This window comes from Cavia porcellus, unplaced genomic scaffold (assembly GCF_034190915.1).
Source record: "Cavia porcellus strain 051 isolate PalLab524CR breed Dunkin Hartley unplaced genomic scaffold, mCavPor4.1 scaffold_6, whole genome shotgun sequence".
In the NCBI taxonomy this organism is placed as follows: domain Eukaryota; kingdom Metazoa; phylum Chordata; class Mammalia; order Rodentia; family Caviidae; genus Cavia; species Cavia porcellus.
In genome coordinates, this window is record NW_026947489.1 from 50,821,292 (window position 1) to 50,841,823 (window position 20,532).

Sequence of the window (20,532 nt, forward strand, 5' to 3'; positions counted from 1 at the left end):
GTTAAATGTTCTCATCACAAAAAAATGAAAAAGAAACTCTTAGAAGGGATGGTTATGTTTATGGCATTATTTAGAGGGATAGTTTCATGGCTATACACTTATCTTCAAGTGCATTTAGAACATATTTAAATATGTAAAACTTTCTTATGTCAATAATAATTTAATTTTAGAAATCAAATATATTTTACTTTCTTGTATTCCATCATTTACTCAATGGCATTCAGAAGTCTACAGTGAGTCTGTGATAATTCTAGTCAGCTGTCTTCCTTTATACTGTTTAGACAAATTATTTAAAAGTAAGGTATGGGGGCTGGGGGATTTAGCTCAGCGGCATAAGCACCTGCCTTGCAAGCAGGCAGTCGTGAGTTCGATCTCTGGTACCGATAAAAAGGAAAAAGACAAAAAAAAAAAAAGTAAGGTATGGCTGGGGATTTAGCTCAGTGGCATAAGCACTTGCCTGGCAAGTGTGAGGTTGTAAGTTTGATCCTGGATATCCCCAAAAAAGTAAGGTATGTTTGTTCCCATCCTCAGCATAGCTCAGCTTTCTAATTATGGTCCTACCAATTGAATGCAATTAATTTTTGTCCTCCCACAAGCAACTTTCTCAAGGTCCTTCATCCTCTTATCTCAATCTTAACAACTAGGTCCTAGGTCTGACTCATGTTAGTCATCACTGGGAATTCCTTCACTGCATGCCTAGATCTTATCTCCTGGACCTCACATTTCACTAATATTTTAATGCATTCTTCAGACCACAGGCTAGACAAAATGCTCCAGGGAATCATTAAGGACCTAAGATTTTTCTATCTTCCTTCCTAACTCCTGCCCTTGTGTGTGTGTGTGTGTGTGTGTGTGTGTCTGTCTCTCTCTGTCTCTTTCTTTCTCTCTCTCTCTCTCTCTCTCTCTCTCTCTCTCTCTCTCTCTCTCTCTCTCCTTCCCTCCCTCATTTTCTTTCCTTTTTTCCTTTTTCTTTTTTTTTTCTCTTTTGCAGTAGGAATCAAACTCTCAGCCTCGCGCTTGCCAGGCAGGTGCTGTGCCACTGAGCTACATCCTAGTCTTTGTCATTAATTTTCACAGCATGGCTTTTCCACCGAAAGACATCACACTGACATATTAACATTTTGTACAGAACTAGGTCATGTGGACACCTTGAAAGAAATTATTTTTAAGTTTTCATTGTGCATATTTCTACTTTAAGCAAAATCAGGATTATTGCAATGAGGAAAGGGGAGAATGAGCATTTTTAGTCTATTAGCTGTGAATGCTAATGAAAATCATACAGGATCAACTGAGCGCTTATTGATAAAAAAGCCAGAGCTGGGTTTTTGGTTTTATTTTGTTTTGTTTTTCATCAGCACTGAAATTTTTTTCCCTCTATTTAAAAAAATAATTTCTTTCTCTCTATTTTCTCAGATCTCAGTTTACCTAAAAGTCCTTTCCATCAGACTGTCTACTCTCTGATTTAAACTCTCCCTGATTTTGGCTCTCATCTTTTACTTTTTCATCATTAATTTTTGTTATGAATGATGAGAAATTACTTTGCCTCACTTTTTTCTTACTGAAATCATATATTAACCCAACATAATGTTAAATCATATTTTTAGTTTCCAAGAGCTTCTTACTTTTAAATTGTTACTTTCAGTAGCATTTTCTTATTTTATGACTACAAATCTTCTCTATCTGCTTTGAGAACACAAGTGACTTAAGTCTTTTTATTTGATCTTTACTTCTTTGGGATCATTTATGCTTCATGTTTGTCTTGTTCTTTCTCATTCAGAATGTGAATTTTATTCTGTTTCTGATTGGTTACTAATAATGAAAGAGAACCAGAGTTGAAGTGAGGTTAGGGGAGCAGAAAAAGAAAGAATCAAGATATATCATGTACAGGTACACATTTCTTATGATGAATGTGAACATGATGTATATCTAACATGTACCAATAAACTTAATTTTTAAAAAAAAAGAAAAAATGAAAGGACTTTGCAGTAAATTGAAAACAGATAGTCAACTGAAACACCAACTGAACTGAAACCGCATGGTGCTGAGTGTAGATGGCCCACCTGAGGACCGCTGCCAGCACTGAAAGGAGGCCTGGAGAGCAAGAGTAGTGTTATTTGGTGCTGTGGGTTCTCCTGTTGCCATCGGTTCTCCTGGAGGAGCTTGCTGAGCTTCTGTCTTGATATGAACTTGGCTATTTTCATCATGGAAGGAGCTCAGGACCTTGTCACTGACAGTGGCCGCAGTTCATTTCGCGGGAGCTCTGATCTTTACTTTGTACATCACTTTCTGGCTCCAGAGGGAAAGATGTGTGCTGTTCAATGCCCAGGAAAAGCTTGTCACGCTTGCTTCCTGATGGGAACTCAGCAGTTATCATCAGAGGAGCTCAGGACTTCAGTGTCAGTGAAGATCATTGTGGTGCTATACTTTTTGGGGGAGCCCTGCTCCTTATTTTGAGTGTCTCTTCTTAACTCCAGTGAAGAACCTTCAACCTACTGGCACAGATCCTTCAACCTACTAGCACAGACTTTCTAGCTTCCACTACTGATCTTTGGTCCTTCCCAGCACAGATTTATGAAACAGATTTGCATGAGATATTGTCGTGGACTCTAAGCCTCCAGTTGGACTCATGGGGGTCACTGTCATGGACTCCAGGTTTTCAACTGAATTCATGCAGGTTATTGCCACAGGATCCAGGCCCTCCACTGGATTTTCTAGTTCTTTGGTGTGTGGACAGATTCCCTGCGTTTTCTTTTTACTCCTTGGGTGATCATTATAAAATAGTTCAGTATTGTGTCCTGTATGCAATCATTTTCCTTACAAACCCCAAACTACAACAGCCTTGTTGGCTAGGAAGGTTCTATTGTGCAGTAGGATTCACTCATGCATGAGAATGCTGATGGGGAGATATACTTGATACCTGAGTTATCTTGGTGGGCTTGTTCACCTTTTAGGTATGTGGGTGACATTAACCTGGAATTATTATAAAACATTTGAATAAAAGATTTAACCTATGTGCAAATATCTGAACTAGAAACCTTAGTTTTTCCACAAAAATGTGTTCAATTTCTCTTAAAAGGAACTGTCAGTATGGGGACCACCAGGTTTCAGTGCAGTGGTGGAAAAGGAATTTTAAGGGATCTACAGAATCACTAGATAACCGGCAGAATTTCAGTGAGGCTTCTGGTTTTGCCTGGTGCCTCACCACTGCTGTCCAAATCTGTCCAAAGCTGGGAGCCCTAAGTCCTAGCAGTGTTATCTGCAATGAAGTCTCAGATGAAAGAGCAGGAAAATACATTATGAACAAATGTATATTTAGAAACCTCTATGTATATTTTCATTACACAAATCCCTTTTGATCTATTTCAGAAGTTTAACCTTTGGTGGTCAAAACATTTCATCACAAACAAATCTTATATTGCTGAAATCTTAATTTACGGTCATAAAATTCCCCAATATTTCTTCAGAAAACTTTTGAACTGGAGCATTTAACTCCATTGATTATATAGTACATTTTTCTCACCCAACTGTTAAGAAATTGGCTAATTCAATTACATTAACTCTAGGAAATTTTATCAAGCCTTCACATTGGTTACACAGGGAAAGCTCCCAATTTCCTCTTCATACTGGCAAAACTTAGTTTTAATGAAAATGTTCAGAAAGTTTAAATTGGTAGGAATTGAATGCCAGCTAAAAAAAAGGAGAGGTCTCATCAAAACATTAAGTGACAGAATAATTTAAAAAGAAAGAGTTTTATTGGAGCATAAGCTGAACAGCTATGTGAATTGGTTTTTTTCTAAGAGAAAACACAGTAAATATTAAATGAGCATTTTCCAGTTCTAGTTTGCCCAGCAAGTGGGTGAGAAAACTTGGTGGCAGGCCCTCTGGGAATGACTGCACCTGCATGACCATAGAGATCCTCCTGTGACCACAAGATGGATTCCAGTGAGTGAAGCTGCTGTCAAAACTACATGTTTGGGCACAGGGACAGAGCTGCTAGCACTGGAAATGGCAGTGCAAGAAAAAGAGAAGATGACACACTGCAGGTAGGTGTCACAATAAAAGGGCTGCAGGCAGTGACTCTGCCTAAGGACCCTCCCAAGTCACCTCTATCTCTGTGCTTTAACAATCAGGTGCAAAGCAACATTTGAGTGGGATGACTATGAGCTGCAATAAGCCAGTTCACTCAGAATTATGTTTTCAGGCATCAGGTGAGCTGGGAAGAACCCCACATGGAAGTTCACTACTTTTCAAGTGTATCTTGCTCTATTAGCACATTTGGTTTTAGCACATTTTGGTTTTTTAGCACATTAAAAACTGAATCACTGCTTTATTTGTGAATGCTTTTAAGATTTCCACATGTGTTGCTAATACATGCACCTGCCCATAGACCAGTTCCAAACCTTGGACTAGAACTTGAAGTAAAATCATCTTCAGACAAGGACTAGAGGCCCAGAAGGATGAGACTGGATGAGAAGACTCCTTGTTGCTGATGTTAGAATTAGGAACACAGAGAACTGTAGAATACCTCCAGGGCCAAGGAAGGTGCACTGGTCTCTTCCTCTGCAGACTCTCTGGGACTCCCCTCCATGCTCACTCCCCACAGGCAAATGGCTCGCACTCTGTTTATCCCATACTGACTCCAAATTGCTAGGCTTTCTCTACCCCTAAATAGTCCCGTCTACTGTGCTTTTCATTTGTACCCAGGAATTTGCTCAACTAAAGACCATATCTATCCTCTGCCTTGCAAATGAAAATTTCTGATTCTAGGAACCATTATAGGTTGGCTTTTATAACTGAGATAGAAAATAACTCTCCTTTAACTACTGGTAAGATGTGGGTTTCTGAGAATCTGCAGCCTCAGGAATGCAAATCAAAGAATGATCAAATTGCCACCAACACTTACAGCAAAACTTCCATTTGCATCTGCACTCCAGATTCCTAGTGGCTGCAAATAAATCAAGCACTCATTCAAACCAGAAGCCAGGTGCAGATTAAGAACTTGAGGGAAGGTGGATCTGGAAGGAAAAATTAAAAAAGAGGCACATGTCACTGTCACAGGAAGGGTGGGCAGTGTGATCAGATGGGTGTAAGCATATGCTGATTTCTAAATTTATCAACAACAGATCCTTTAGTTCAATCAAAGGGAAATACTGTGGCACATTTCTCTCTCTCCTAAAGTTCCTATTTTCTGTTGAATTAAGAACTCTTTCTCTTCCTCAAGCTATATAGAGAAGGAGAGGGGGAAGAAGCCACATGCTTTCTTTATCCTTTCATTTCTCTCCCAATCAGCTGCCCAACTTTCCCACTTAGATTCTCCACCTACCTCCAAGTCCAATGGAGTGGGTGTCATTGCTTCCTTTAGTGATCATGTACCATATGCCTCCCCCTTTTCAGAAACTTAATGGTTTATATTTGTTATTAAAGTAAACAGGCATCTTTATCATTATAGAGTTGGGAACTTGATAGAGAATAAATGAACATCATGTTGAGACTGAGTGTTGACCTAAACTGAAAAAACCTCAAATCAGTGAGTTGCTAAAAAATAATTATGTTGCGACTACTAGAGAGGGCACAACAATGGGAATACAGACACCATTTTATTTTCAGAGGATGAAGAAAAGGGAAAATTTTAAAGGCAAAAATGAAGAGTGGTACCTAAGATATTTTAGAACAGTAATCCTCAGCCACAGAAATTAATAAAATAGAGAAGTGCCGGTCCACAGTTGAATAAAATAGTAGATAAAGAGATGTCCTTGTAGAAGTCCTTTTTTGTGTGTAGGGCTGCTGTAGGCTTTGCATAAAGTCGCAATCTGGGAGTCTCTTGTGATAGTTGTTATCAAGCAGTTGTGTATAAGAACCCTTTCTTAATAACCTCCTGGTTACTTCTTCAGAGGTGGGAATGCTATAGGCAGCTGAGTTAGTAAGAAATATTACAGGCAGTCAGACAAGGCTGGGCCCTCAAAGGAGCCAGTGCAGAAGACCATATACCTTGCAACATTGGAGGAGACAGACACCTCTGCTTCCAGCCAGATCTCAAGACAAAAAGCAAAACAAATGCACCCATACACTAATAATAAACATCAGGGATTGATATTCTAAATAGGTCTGGATCACCTTAAGGAATTCAGGAATCACCATCCCATCTCCTACAGAGTCTCTACTCTTTAAGCATTTCCTGCATGACTTGCTTCCCTATTTTTTCCTGATGTAGTCAATTTTACCTGAACAATTAATTGTATTGGTTGACCATAGTTCTATCGCACCTCATGTCTGCCTACCTTGCCAGTTTCCAAGTTTCCCTATCTTAGACCCATCTCACTTCCTGGTTTTGCTCTACAGAAGTCCCTAGAAAAGACAGAGTCTTTGGCAACCCATTCAGGATATCTTCTGTCTCTCTCCTAGACAGAAGCTATCTTTCTCTCAATAAATAAATTCGCTCTTAAAAATAGATATAATAACCTCCTGGTGTGAGGTTATTATATTATATTATATTTTTCTGGTTAAGGTCAAAACAAGTAACCATTTTCATTCTAACAACTTTCAGATCTCTTTCAGAAAAGAAAGGCAAATAGTTAAGAATAAGTTTCAAGCACTTTTACATTCCATAAATATTGATCAACACCTTCTCTACACCTAGGCTCTTTGTATTTAATATTTAATGTATCCATCTACATTCCAACCACCTTACATTGGAGTCATTTGCAAGTCACAGTATTATTTACAAAGAACAGAAACCCCTCCTAAAGATCAAAACATGGAAAACCACATCACTCCTTCAAAAATATAACTATGGACCACAAGTCCCATTGTATTTGACAGATGGACAGATGATAGAGGACATCCCCCAGAGAGAGGCAGATTAAGTGGTCTTACGGCAGGCAGAAAATCAAGCAGGTATGGGGCTTCTGGGGGCTTACCAAAGGAAAGACTATGTGGGAGCTCTTGGGAAAGGGGAACTCTGCATTGCATGGGTTGTGAGCTGGTCTTTACGAGATCTTCATGGTGACTTTTCTTGCTCTCACTTGCAGAATAACAGTTAAGTTCTCCTCACCACAAATCTCAGAGATATCCAGAAATCAGGGGAAGTAGCTTCCCCTCTGTCACAGCCCAGAGCTTTACAATGCTTTCACGAGTCTAACTTCCCCTGCAATTGTAGCTGCCATGCGTGAAGTCAACCCATGCAATAATGCACTCAAGCTCACAGACATGAAGTTGAGTCTTCATTTATACTATTTCCTCCTATCCTTTCTTTATTCCTTCTCTTCGTTTCTCTTCTTCCCTCCCTCCTTCCTTCTTTCCTTCTCTTAACATAGTATTTAGGAATATACTAGGGACATCTCCTTGATTTAGAAAGTGAGACTTTACACAATTTAAAAGTATGGACACCTGTTCCCAAAAAATGTCCTTGAGTAAGATTACACTTGCATACTTCTGCCCACCCACCTCAATGAAACGGATTTCTACTTTGCTTCTTTCCTGTGCCAGACAATCTTATATGCAGTTTTGGAAATGAAGATGACTTGCACCCACAGAAGTAACCACAAAAGTAATGTCTGCTTTTTGCTTTTGTTTTTGGTACTGGGAATCAAACTCACAACCTTGCACTTGCCAGCCAGGCACTGTGCCACTGAGCTATATCCCGAGCCTGATGCCTAACAAGGACTGAATCTCCTGCTATGCATTTACCCTGGACTCTGTTCTGATATGGAAGGCATAAAACACCCATTTGTTTTACTGCATTGTCTTCCTTACCTTCTATACTTTATACCTTGAATGCTCCACTCTGTTAAAGCAGACACATCACTGTCTTACTTCCTGCCCAGAATGGGCTACCAGTTGTGTGCTCTATAAACTCTGCTCCCTCCCTGCAAAAGACCTTCAAATCACTGTGTCTCCCTTTCTGCAAATATGTTGTCCTTAAATTCTTAAAGTGGCCTTTATAATCATAGAAAACATATCACATATAATTAAAACCATAAGTAATGCTCATTTTAGTGTAATGATTACCATACAATTTTTAGCCTTGGTGAGTAACCTGCCATAGTGAGTGTCCAGGTCCCAAGAGAATGCAAGCAGATTTGTCCTGCTATAGGAAGAGAAACCTGCTATAGGGTCTAGATATCTACTTGATGTCCTCAAGAAACCCACAGAAGTTTTTTGTTATAGCTTCAGAGTTTAGGTAATCCACGCTTCACACACTAGAAAGCACTTAGAGTTTGATTCTGAGCTGTAGAGATTCAAGCTGTAATCTCTCCCTCGGTGGCCGTATGCCCCAGCATTTCCTGCCAGCACAGATTTAAAATATTGTCTACTTGTTTTTCCTTTCTTAGCATGTCAGTAGTGATCGATCCAGGTCTTCCTATGTTTCTTCCACTCGTCTCTCTTTCCTCAAATGTCCAGATAACAGAAAAATGTCCAATATTCTTGGGAAAATAGGGGAAATCATGGGCTTCCCAGGACCCTCTTCCCCTAGCCACCTCCTTCTTCTCTCAGAAAATTAACAGAATTTTGAAATCCCTGTGCTCTCAAATCATCTGGATCTAGGTTCAGTCAATGATCTAGATTCTAGGAGACACCCTGAATGTAATTTTCTCTCCATCACTATCTTCAATTTTACTTAAAAGCTCCTTTCTTTAGCCATGACCAACCTTCCAGGTAGAACTATACCTCTGAATAGATGAGAAATTAAAAGAGAAATATTTTTTTTAAATTTTTAGTCTTGTTTTAATAAAAACCATTATCTCTCATCTAATTTAAATGCTCTCAAGTAAAAAAATGAGAAAAAAATAAATGTTCTCTCCAGTTCGATGTCAGTCACAGACCTCCAGTCTGGTTCCAGCAATGAGTGTCCAATGTGGTCTATTTTCCATTGCTGCCAGTTCCCAGAAGGAATCAGGGCACAAAGAGAAGTAAGACCATGGAGAATGACTTAACTGCTGCAGTCACAATGTGGCTATTCAATGTGCTTACATTGCTCAGATACTGGCTTACATGTGCTCAGATACTGACTATGGTAAGTAGAATAATGTGCCACCAAAGATGCCCAGCTTGTATTATATGACCCTTGCAACTATTACCTGGCATGATGAGAGGGATTCTGCAGATATAATAAAGTCTGGAGCCAGAAGGGGCCTAGATCATCCAGGTGGGCCCAATCTAATCCAATGACTTTTATAAAAGTAAGATAGATTAAAACCAGAGAAGGAGATGTGACAATGTAATCAAAAGTCACAATGATGTCACTGCCAGTCTGGGAATTGAATCAAGAGATGAGGGCAGCCTAAAAGTGGTGGAAAGGACAAAAAAAGGGATTCTCTGAAGAACTCCCAGAAGAAACACATCCATGCCAACACCCTGACCTCTAAAACTGTAAGGCAATTAATCTGCATTACTTTACAAATTGTTAAATATGAGGTATTCCATTAGAGCAGCTGTAGAAATTCATACACTGACTGTGTCTCAAGGGACATTGTCTAGACCTCTATAGCAGGATTCTTAGTAATGCAGCTTCCTCAAAAGCAGTTTCTCAACCATGTGTAAGGTTTGCCCCTACCCCAGAAGCACTTCATAATGTCTGGAGAAATTCCACTCGGTGTGGGGATAGGGTTCCTCTAATGTTCAAGGAGTAGAGGCCAGAGATCCTACAGTGCACAAGAAGTCCCAGAGCAAAATAGATAGATACATAGATAGAGGTATAGATACAATATAAGTATAGATATAGATGATATAGATATAGATACAGATATAGATATCATCAGTAGTGCCAAAGTTGAAGTAATCAATGAACTCTCTTTCCTGTCACACAGTTCCTATAAGAGGATTCTTTCAAAATAACCTCATCCTGGTTACCTTCTACACTGGATACCTGGAATAAAAGCATTATCCTTTTTTGCTCCACCAACACTATAAGTTCAGCCTCTCTATCCTTCTCTCTCTCCTTCTCTCTCTCTCTCTCTCTCCTTCTACTTCTTCTTTATCTCATGGGTTAAGCAGAAATGTCATTCTCTATTTCAGGATTTCTTGGGGTTTTCTAGATATCTTGACATTATGGGAGTTTGCAGAACACTTTATATATGCTCTTGATATTTTGGTATCATAAGGAAATGGTAAATGTCCGAGGTGACAGACATGCTAATTACTCTTGTTGGGCAATACTACAACCTATGAATGTGTCAAACACTGTTTGCATCCATTATCATGCTCTGCCATTTGAGGAGCTCCAGGAAGCCCCTTCCCTGCAGATGTCTCCAGGTAAGAACCACACATTAATCTCCATATCCAAACTGCCCCCCAAAATTAGGGCAGTAGTTCTCATGCGAGGCACTTCTGCTCCCCATGAGACATTTGACAATGTCTAGAAGTATTTTAGGTTTTCAACATTTGGACAGAACATGGGAGGAGAGCTGTTCCTACTGGTGTCTAGAGATAGAGGCCAACAGAGCTGTTCAACACCTTACAACTCACAGGACCACCTTCCACTCAAAGATTCATCTAGTCTAAAATGTCAATATTGAAGTCTAGAAGATCCATGTTGGATTCTCCTAGGAACCTCCTGCCTTTAGCTCCTAGAGCAAACCTAGGAGGAATTTTCTGACTCTACCAAAGGTCTTGACTCCCCCAGTGGTTTGCCTGAAGCCCAACATCACTTATCTTTGGGGAGAGGAGGAGGAAAGCATTTTGGGAATGGGATGGAAAGGGCACTGCCTCCTTTTAAGAAAATTTTCTTTGAAGAATTTACCTGGTTCTACCAGTGCAGGTGGAAAATGACTATTGATATTCTTCTAGATTATGTGACTATATTTCACCAATGGCTTCCACTTCAAAGGCAATAGTACCACTTAACAGTCTGTTGTATACCACCACTGAGACCTATAGGACATTGTAAGGCTGGGTACATTTTCCATGAAGTAATTCTGCAGAGAAGCATTGTAGGCTCATATTTTCATCCAAAAATAATGACTTTTATTTTCAGAATGTATATTTCACACCTAAAATGTACCAATAAAGTAAATTAATAAAGAAATATCAGAATAAATACATATTACTCCATACTCATTACAGTAACAAAGATAAGAAAAGAAAATGATAAATGTTTGAAAGGGTAAAAGAAATCAAAACTTTAGTACATTGCTAACAGGTGTGTATGAAGCACACAAACCCTATTCTGCTTCCTGATTTGTCTTTTTTGTTTGTATACATCTTTTCTCTGACACAGACATAAGAATATGCCCCTCTTATGGCAGTTCTACAAATTTCTGTGAAATACACATTCCACACAGAAATTAAACTGGATATTTTATGAAAACTGGAACCTGTCTCATGTACTATTTATCTCTATGGAGATGGATGGCATTTACTAAATAGTCATTAGAAGAACAGGTAAAGAAGATTCCAGTTTGGTGAGAAATGATTGTTGTCATAGGTAATCTATTTCAAACAAAAAATACTGTAGAACCTTTTCCTAAATGAGATTTTATAACTATTTCACAGATTGGGTGAGAAGGGCTTAATTAGGCAAATCATTACCTTTTGGGAAAGACCAAACCAGCAGGAAACCTTAACAGAAATCCAAATTCAAATGTAAAAGGACTAACCAAGATTCATTCCTTACTGTTCCATTAATGATTTCAAAAGTGCCTGGCCTCAAGCAGTTCCCTTTGTTTCTCTGTTAGTTCACTCTCCTCCAAATGGTGAGCGTGAATCTCGGGGAGTACTATTCCTCTATTATTTTGATTCTTGAATTCTTCAGAAATACGCTCTGTAGTAATCTAAAATTAGACCAAAGAATGCAGCTTCTGTTTGCAAATTATTTTTTAAAACGAAGTACAATCAATCTGTTAATAAACAGGACACCTGATTAAAAGACATAACTTTGATCGTGTGGACAAAGACTCAAAGCTCTCTCTAAAGAGTGTGTTGGCAAACTCTTACCAACTGCCTAAAATAGAAAAGGCTTTCAGTTTCCCTAAAAGGCTTTTATTTAGGACAAAATGCAAGACTGTCCACTAGCGGATGCTTTGAGGAACTGCCCTGTTTTCTGAGAGCAATTCATAAGCTCCATCTTGTGGTAAAAACTGTTAACTAAACTTTAAAGCTGTGGGAGGATTCACTGCTGAGGAAGCAGACTGGCACTGAAAGGTCATTGAGAACTCCAGGATCTGCAGAAAACAAGGAAATAAAAGTCCATGGACAAAACTAGAAGATACAGGAAAAAAAAAACAACGGCCACATAGCATATATATGAAGATTATATCTTAAATTCAAAAATAAAAATAGATATATTATACACACAATATTTTCTTTTATAATGCATTTTTATTTCAGAGTCAGAAATTGTCATTTTTTGCCATTCCCATATGTTAAATTTGTGTCGAGTTGTAACATACGCACAAGATTCAGCCTTTATTAACTGGGATCGATATTTGGTTCTACTCAGCTTACTAATAGAAAAAGAGCTATTCAAAAATGTAGATACTTTCAAACATGAATCTGCACATTCATGGGTGAGTTGACACATTTGTGGGAGCTCACCCTTCAAATGTCACTGTATTAAATTTTCAGTCCTACATCACATTCAGTCCTTATCCTACAGATAAGCCCTCCTAGAAAAGGTAAGAATTCTTCCAAGTTCCATGAACGATGGGCAATCACCTCACAAAATATGAAATCAATAAGCCATTCAGGGAAATTGATTTTCAGTGCATCACATTTTCATCACCAGGTTCAGGGTATCACCTACATATCTAAAAACTTCTATTAACGCAGAAAAGAGAACAAAATAACAATAGTCCAGATATGCTTCTTCATAATATTTTATGACTCCTTGTGGATGATTTCGCAGGGAAACATTTAAAGTGCCCACCCAAAAGGCCAATTACATGATAACAATCTTCATGCTTCATGCATAAGCAAGGATTTTGTTGCTTCAGACGATGAGAGTGCATTTCTTTTAACAGAGCAACCGCACTCCTTTGTGTTCTGCCCTAAGTCAACAGCCCTCTGCTTGATGAGCAGACTGCGGTGCTGATTTTTCAACCCCTGGGCCTCCAGCCTGCAATGTTCTCCAACTCGAGTGGCAATCACTATGAAATGTCCAGGATGTCTTCCATTTTTAACTTCTAGCAGAAAGCAATTCCTGCTGAATAGTGCAAATGAGTCTATGCAAATCCTGCATCCTTACATAACTTGCCACACAGAACCGGTTTTATGACATGTCCAGTATTAACACCATCAGGCCCAGGAGAAATATCACACAAGCATACAAATTTCCCACATTCAGCTTGTTCAGGAACTTCCTCTCTTCACACAAGTTAATTTTGTAATTACAGCCATGTGTCATGTCTGTCAGAGAACCCGGTCTGAAATACATTCAGTCATAAAAATTCTCAACCCCACACAGAATAAAGCTATTAAATCTGAGGATTACTAAATATGCATATCAATTAGCTGTGATAAAAGATGTCACCATCTTAAAACCTTTTCACATGGTTCAATTTCATAGCCATATTTCTATTGCATTGACAGCAGTATTTTGGGTTACATTATATCTTTGAAATGCTTGTAGCTTTTCAAGACAAAAAAAAATTTCTACAGCATTCAACACAAACTCCTACTTCTTGCCCTCTGTCAAGAGTTCGTTGTTCCCTGCACATTCCTCAATTATATACTTAATTACTTATTTTATACACAATCAAGATAAACATTGTTGACATTTTAGTTTTCCTTTGCACTTGTTAGGTTTCAACTTCATATTTTTTCCCTTGTCTCGGGTCTTTGTTCTTACAGTGATTTGTTTCACAAAATCATGGTTGTGTTTTTTTATTACATTTTTGCCAAATTCATATATAAGAATTCTTCATTTTATAAAGGGGAACATATGACCGTTTCAGTCTGTCTTCTTTTGCCTACTTTTCATAGAGATGTGGCCGCAAAAAATATGTCACTTTCCTAACACTATACAAAGGGTGTGACTTCCACAAGCCAAAAACTTGGCATTGCAAAATGTGGTAATTATTTTCTATATTCAATTTCTCATTCTGGTCCCCTTCCATCTGATAGAAGGACACATCCTCTTAAATTTTCTCCAGAAGTCATTCAACCATTTCTATGGATGTTGACAGGTAGTATTCCTGTTGTCTCGATCAAGCCTAAATCTTAGCACAATAACATAAAAGGATTTGAAGGGCAGTGGTTCTTAACCCTCTGAAACAAATAAAAAGATTTGACAGTGCCAATGGTTAGCTTTTCCAGAAGCAAGTATTGTGAATCTGTAAGGATGGGGTGCGAGTGGGGAAATTTTTGAAAAGCCCTTCAGGTAATCTAGGCAATGCCAGTATATAGCCAGGGTTGAAGAGGATACACTGAAAGAAAGCAGCCAATAACTGAGCCCAGCCGTCTACCTATGAAATTTATAAGGCTGCAGTGCAGCCCTATTGTAACCAACCACACACAATTCCAATAGCAACTCCCCTCATAAAAAGATTATCTAGGGCAGGCAGAAGAGGGAGGGCTCCTGAAGCTTTGGGCACAGAGCAGAGAGCTGCTGCAGAGCCTCCACAAGAACTCAATTCGCAAGTGCCAGGCACCCCAGAAGGCAGGAATAGCCAGATGGTGTTAGCCAGGGAAGCAGCAGCAACTGCACAGAAACACATTTCTAGCTGCAGTCACTGGAACTAAGACTCCCCTGTCCTCAGAGAGGAATTTCAGAGCTCCCTCAGTCCCCAGGAAGTCCGGGGGGGGGGGTGTCAGCCCGGAGAGAAAGAGGAAGGGGTAAGATTTAAACAAATACGAAACTAAACCACACAGAGTTTGTTTTTTAGTAGTACACATTTGCTGTGCATATTGTAGAGTTGCCTGTATGTAACACATTAATTCACTAATTATAACACTTAATTCTTTTTCTCATCCCCTCCCTCTCCTCATCTCTTGATCCTCTTCCAATTTAAGAAACACCTATCTCACTTCTTCCTAGTATGTATTTTTATTTTTCTCTTCGTTTATAATTTGGATTTCTCACATAAAAGATATCATGTGCAATGAGAACTAACAAGCAAAAAAGACTAGATAACAAGAAACTTGCTCAAGATATCAACGTAGGAAGGGAAAGGAAGACTCAACAGCAGAGATGTAAGCACAGTGGTTGAGGAAAAAAAAGAAATTCTTGTGTTTAGGCCCTTTGATGAGTTGTCACTGCCCCATAAACTAATCAGACTTTAACGTTTTTCAGTCATCCCTCTGCTCACCCGATTCTCTCAGCATTTCTTTTTCCTGTCCTCCCTAAAATGAAATCCACATTCCCTGGGGATCACAGAGACAGTTGGCATGCTGATGGAGTATGGAGCAGATCCCAAGGTCATTACTCTGTCCTTACATTGGTTTCAATTGCTTCAGCTGAAGAGTCTGCATCCCATCTGAACCAGCTTGCAAAGTCACCTTGATGTGACCACACAATCCCTGTGGGATCCACCAATTCCCTCTATGCATTTCCAAACGCTTTCTTTGTATACAATGAGGTGCTATCAGTGTTCCCAACTGGGAGACCCAAGACCTGTTTTGTAGCCTGTCTACCTTGCCACGCCTATGCAGCCACAAGGAGTAGGCCACTACAAAGGCCTTTCAAAGATTTTCCTCTTCTCTAGCTCTTATCTGTCTTCTCCCTCTTCTCGCTCCAAGTTGGAAAGTATTTTCTAGACTGTATGGTGTTAAAGAGAGACATGAAAGAAAAATTATTCCTGTAGTCATAGAGTCTTCCAAATCTCTGCCTGGACCAAAGCTTTTGAATCTAATAACTTGTAATTTGAAACTTTTGTTCTTCTGTTCTCATATAAGGTCTGCCCTGAAGTAAATATATCTCCTACCTTAGTCTGTTCTATGCCACACAAAGGGTAATTTCCAAAGAAGAGAGATTTATGTCCAAAGTCAAGCAATCATGCTATCTGGCAAGGACTTTTTTGCACCATCATTCCATGGCAGACATCAAAAATACAAGAATGAGCAAGACGGTGTCCAACTCCCCTTTACAATAAACTCACTCTTGAGATAATGAAATTAATCCATCTGTAAGGACAGAACCCTCATTACCTAATCATCTCTTTAAGTCCTAACTCTCAACATTTCTTGCACTGGGAATTGGATTTCCATTGCATACACTGTGATGAACACATTCAAACCACTGCACTCTCCTGACTCCTCACATGAGAACATATCTGTCTTAATTACCTTGAGGGACTGGCATGTGGACACAAACCATAACTGTTAGGGCCGACGCCGCAGGGAAAGAGACCCCAAGGACTCAACTCTTGGTGAGGCAAAAAAAAGTTTATTTCCATGCGCATGGGGTCCCCCAGGCAAACGAGTGCGGAGGGCCCCGAGGGGAATTTGCGCAGGGTTTTTAAGGGCACAAGCGGGAAGCAAGCAGGTTTACAGAAGCAGATCGCATTGGTTAATTTTGAACGGCGCAGGACTTGGCAGATGCTGATTCGAGGGGTCTGGGGCTGAGTAACCATGGAGACTGAGGGTCCTGGTCTAATCTAGCACATTCCTTTCCTGTCCTGCCCCGATATCTCAAGGAGGAATTAGGGAGTGAAGCATTCCTTACTGCTCTGTTCTATAGCTCGGGGGGGGGGGTTACATTACAAATGGGGAGTCGATTCTCTCATTCCCCCCTTTTTCTTGTGGATGACCTCTAATCTTAGAGGTATGTTGTAGCTAGGGGTTCATATTGTTGACCTATGACCATTACTTTGACCTGAGCAACTTGTCCCCTTATGAATTAGGTAATCCAGTTAATGAGGCAAGGGACAATGGCTAGGATTAGGATTAAGGTCACTAATGGTCCTATCAAGGGATAGGGGAGAATTCCGTTTTACATTTTTTAAAGGGGGCTCCCATACAAAGATCTTTAACAATTGTTTTTTTTTGCTTACAGGGGGACCAAAGCCGCCGTGCAAGGTCGGCATCAATGTTATTAAAATCAAAACGAGCAAGCTAAAACAGTTCATGACCAGCATAATCTAACTATGTTTTAGTCAATTTTTAACTTTAAGGGTTACCAGTCTGTTGTGTAGTCCACTGAGTATGTCCCTCGTTGTCTGCTGTTTCCAGTGGCTTTACATGAGTGAAGTGAATCCGCGCAGTTTTTCCTGATACCTTGATGGCAGTGGGGGTACTGAGCACCACAGTGAAAGATCCTTCTCAGTGGGGTTCGAGGGAGTCATGGTGATGACATCGAACCAAGACTGGAGTCCTTGAGGCCTTGGTCTCTGAAGGCAGGTCCAAGTGTTTTTGTCTAAACAGCTGGTGGATCCAGGCCAACACAGGTTGGAGTGTCTGCAGGGACTTAAGATCTCGATTAGTAATTTTAGCTAATTTGTCTTCTGACAATCTTGGAACCAATGGCGGGGGCCTCCCAAACATGGCTTTAAAGGGGGAAATTTTAGAAACATATGGGGTATATCTAGCTCTTAACAGTGCAAAGGGAAGAAGGCTCATCCAATTATCGCCAGTTTTTGAAAACAGCTTAGCTAAAATGTCCTTGAGACTTTGGTTCATACGTTCTACTTGCCCTGAGCTTTGTGGCTGATAGGCACAGTGGAGTTTTAATTAATCTTTAATGCCTGGGCTAACTTTTGGGTGACTCGGGCTATGAAAGCCAGGCCATTATCGGACCCCATTGATAGTGGGAGGCCAAATCAAGGTATGATCTCATGCGATAGCTTTTTAACTACCACTAAGGCTGACTCAGACTTAGTAGGGAAAGCCTCTACCCAGCCAGTAAAAATGTTTATTAATACCAAGAGATAGTAGTGTCCCTGTAAATTAAGTTTTACCATGTCCATGAAGTCTATTTCCCAATGTTCTCCTGGAACAATTTCTTGATGTCTGGTGGTCTCCAACGCAGAGCTCTTGGCTGAGTTGACTAACAAGCACTGTGGGCATCTAGAGCTCGAAGAGGTGGTCAGTTTGTAGAGTTTTGGAATAAAATACTGAGTTCTGGACAAATCCACAACTTTAGTTTTTTTCTAAACGAGTAGTCTGGCGAGCCCGGTATAACAGCTCCTGCCCTAGTGTCTCCAGTAACCGTACTTGTATATCAGGTAACTGGTATTAGCCCCTTGGGGTGGGAGACTTTATTCCAAGTTGAGATGCCAACTGTAGGTCTTTCTTTGTGTAGACTGGTTCTGACAAGGTCAGAGGACTAGTATCAGAGCAGTTACTTTCTTGCTTGACCCCTCTGATGTGGTTGCTATTTTTCAAGTAGCTTGATCTGCCAAACTGTTTCCTAAGGTGACAGTGTCATCTCCGGTTGGGTGAGCCTTGTAAGGAATAGCAACCCATTGAGGCAGCCAGACAGCTGCTAGCAAATCTAGAATCTGTGGAGCATTTTTAGGTGGCTTCCACGTATATGTACAGTAGCAAAGGGATATCTTCAGTAAAAAATGTTTACCCTCTTTTCCGTGGCTAGTTTTAGCCTCTCAGTCAAAGCAACAAGCTCTGCCTTTTGGGCAGAAGTGCCAGGCTCTACCCGCTTAACCCAGAGTACCTCCTTTTCGGTGGTCATCGTTGCCCCGGCCACTCGTTTGCCGTTTTGGATGAAGCTGCTTTCATCGAACAGTTGTCGGCATTTCCCAAAAGCTGGTCAGTAAGATCAGCCTGTAGGTTCTGCTGCAGTTCGAGGATGTCCTTTGTTCCTCCGGATCATCATCAGGCATAAGGGTGGCTGGGTTTAAAGCTGAAGAAGTCTTGAATATCATTGACTCTGGGTCTAGAAGCAGGGCTTGACAGTAGAATTTTGGCATTTGAGAGCCTTTTTTCAGGAGGGGTTTTGATAAGAGTCTCTAAACTGTGAGAGGTTACCACAGAAATCACTTGCCTAAAGCGTGTTTCTTCGCTTCCTTAAGTAACATTGTCACAGTAGCTAGTATTTTAAGGCAGGGGGCCATACTCCTGTTACTGGATCAAGTCTTTTGGAGAGGTAGGCTATAGGCCTCTTTCAAGGGCCAATGTCCTGAGTTAGGACTCCTTTGGCAATGTCCCTGAGTTTATCTATGAACAAGATGAAAGGCTTGGTAACGTCAGGGAGTCCCAGGGCTGGGGCCTCTGTCAACGCCCGCTTGAGCTGTTGGAAGGCCTGTTTACATTTATCAGTCCAGTTCAGCGAATTTTTAGTTTCTCCCTTATGGGAGTCATATAGAGGCAAGCTTTTCAGTAGAATTTAGCCTACAGTATCCAATTGCCCCCAGAAACTCTCATCTGTTTTTAAAAGTTTTTTTTTTCTCATAGAGCAATTTTAACACCTTGCCTATCTCTATTAACTGGCTGAGGGGCATTTCCTTAAACCTCTCAAACCTTTGTAATTTTTGTCTAACATGTGGGGTCGACTGAGTTACAAAGAGAACAACTGGCAATATTGGGAAACCTTCTTACCTCTGGATGTTCAGTCAGGGTGGCACAAAAGGAGAACATGATTTTGGCATTCCGGATCAGAGAGCCGGCTTCATCTGGATGGCACACTGCTTTTTGTCCAAGGGTGTCACGTGGCAGGCCATCATTTTACTAAAATTATATTCTTAACAAAAAGGGCTTTTTCACAGGTAACAAAATTGTGCTGCATAATCTCCCAGATGTTCACAGTACATGCAAGAACTTGTATCTTATCTCTAGTATCACCTATCATCTCATTTTAATGGAAACATTTTGCAGCAAAGTACAATCTTATGAATACTTTTACCAAAACTGATCTAATACTGTCAAATTCTGAACACATTTACTTCTTGTCAAACCTGTTATTTGTAGTACTATAAATCAAGACAAATAAAATTCACATCTTCTTGAGCCTTCTACAACTTACAATAATACCTCTCAAACTAAGCTTTAATCTTTTTCCACATTCTGGCATAGCCAGACACCTTTACTTGAAGACCACTCTCTTTGTCCCTCTTTTTACTATTACCAGTCAATTACCTTTTTTCTCACTTCTCAGACAACATCAAAACTCTCAACAAAACCCTTGAAGTCACCTTCTAGTAGTCCAAAACATACTTATTTACCACATAAAAATGTTGTATTTTAAAAACAAAACTGTAACCTTTTAACTGGCTCAAATATAGTACCGCCTGGTTTTTACTTGGCAAAGCTGACATGACTCTTAATAACCATAGATATACATATATATGTGCACATGTTTATATTTTCACCAGAGAGAAAAAATACTCCTTTTAAAAGGCATGCCGAGGTTGCAAGCAATCAATTGAAGTCTTACATATTAAACAAGGCGCCACAACATTAAAGACACAAACAAAGGGAGCTTCTTGCACAGTTTGGTGAGCTAAAGGAAATAATTTTTCTTATCATGAACCTTGAATCTAATAAGCCATATGGATCCTGCAACAGAAATGGGCAACCAGCCCCTAAGTTAGTAACAAGTTTAAACAGGCAACCAAGGAGAGCGCGGAGGAAGGAAGGGTTTTACCCACGGTGGGGGCTCCTCCCTGAGGTCCTGCCATACCAAGATGTAGGCGATCCCGTCGGGAT

The 20,532-nt window shown here is 40.0% G+C and overlaps 1 long non-coding RNA gene across 2 annotated transcripts in view; it reads right to left on the reverse strand.

Moving 5' to 3' along the window:
- The window catches only part of LOC134476443 (uncharacterized), a 141,506-nt gene that overhangs the window by 86,993 nt on the left and 33,981 nt on the right, over positions 1 to 20,532 (reverse strand). For both annotated transcript variants that reach the window (XR_010048093.1, XR_010048094.1), the window contains exon 3: positions 4,904 to 5,015. This is a non-coding gene — a long non-coding RNA (uncharacterized LOC134476443). The remainder of the gene's footprint in view (positions 1 to 4,903; positions 5,016 to 20,532) is intronic.